The following is a 1,444-nucleotide window of genomic DNA, read 5'->3' on the forward strand; positions in this document are numbered from 1 at the left end:
GATCCGTAGCTCCGGTAGCCTCCGGGATGCCACGAAAACCGCAGATTGTTTCTGTGGCTCCGGTCCTCAATTTCTTCCATGCAAAGTTGAAGGTCTATTGCCGCTAGGGAGTGGGCACTTTGCTAGTTTTCCAGTAAGGCGACTCGGTGTTCCAAAGAAGCCACCGATTGTTCCCCTGTCAGAAGGCGAGTGCCCAGGGAGCTGACCTCCTGGCGTACAGCTGCTATTTATTTTCTGTGTACTGCCTCCACTCTCCCCACGATCGCCTCTATATCTGCCTTTGTCGGGAGGAATTGTAAGATGGCTTTCAATTCCGGATCCGAACGGTAGAGCAGCGGCAGAGAAGGGGAACCTCCAGAGTCTGTGGAAGGGGCCGCCGGTGAGTGCGGGTAAAGGATCGGGCTCTGAGATCTCTCCGAAGCGGCCAGCGGGTCTTCCAGTGACAGGCTCGGGGGATGTGAACCACGCGGCGCCGCCATCTTGGGTCCCGGGCTCGAGCGGCCGAAAAGCCTCTGTATTTCCCCGGTTGTGGGAGTTATAGGGGCGAGATTAGCCCGGTGTTTGTGTCTCTGACTTGTCTGCATCTTGGTAGAGTGCATTCTATGAAAGTCGCTGAGAAAACGCCAGATTAGGAGAAAGGTGGCCGGGAGCTCAGAGCAAGCACTTCTTCACTCGGCCATGTCCAGACCATGCCCCCCCCCCCCAGGCTTTTTTTTTTTAATTTGTTGGCGTCAACGACCTGTTTTATTTTTCTGCTTGTTTGATCTTGGATGCTAAGCAGGGTTGAGCCTGGATAGTACCTGGATGGGAGACCGCCTGGGAATACCAGGTGCCGTAGGCTTTTTCTTAATATGTTGTTGGTAACAACGACCTGTTTTTTTTTCTGCTTGTTTGCCGAGGTGACCATCTTGGGGTTTGTCAAGAGGGTTGAGAGTGGCCAGAAAGATTGCCTACTGTACATCACCCTGAATGCGCCCAATCTCATCTGATCTTGGATGCTAAGCAGATTCAGGCCTGGTTAGTACCTGGATGGGAGACCGCTTTGGAATACCAGGTGCCGTAGGCTTTTTTTTAATATGTTGTTAAAAAAAAGGAGGAGAAGATGAAAACATAGGCTGTGCAAAGTTTCAGGGAAATTGTTTAAGGTTTAGGCGTATTATGGTACATTAAGCCGTTCACATTAATTGTTTTAGTAGTGTAAAATATAGCTTAATGGGAATAACTTTTTGTACGATTGATGAAACAATCAGATTTTTTTTTCAGAATATGTTGGCATAGATAGTCATGGATTGTGTGAAGTTTGGGGGGCATTGGTTAACATCTAAGCTCTTTTTTGGATATTACGCTTTAAAGTGGTTGTAAACCCTTACAAACCACTTTGACCTACAGGTAAGCCTAGATTAAGGCTTACCTGTAGGTCCAAGCAATATCTCCTAAACCTATA

The 1,444-nt window shown here is 48.3% G+C and overlaps 1 pseudogene; it reads left to right on the forward strand.

Moving 5' to 3' along the window:
* Window positions 1–948: 948 nt before the first annotated feature.
* On the forward strand, window positions 949–1,066 carry LOC143949664 (5S ribosomal RNA; annotated as a pseudogene).
* Window positions 1,067–1,444: the final 378 nt, after the last annotated feature.

This window comes from Lithobates pipiens, unplaced genomic scaffold (genome assembly GCF_037356315.1).
Source record: "Lithobates pipiens isolate NorthernLeopardFrog02 unplaced genomic scaffold, aLitPip1_a1.2 Scaffold_30, whole genome shotgun sequence".
Lineage (NCBI taxonomy): Eukaryota > Metazoa > Chordata > Amphibia > Anura > Ranidae > Lithobates > Lithobates pipiens.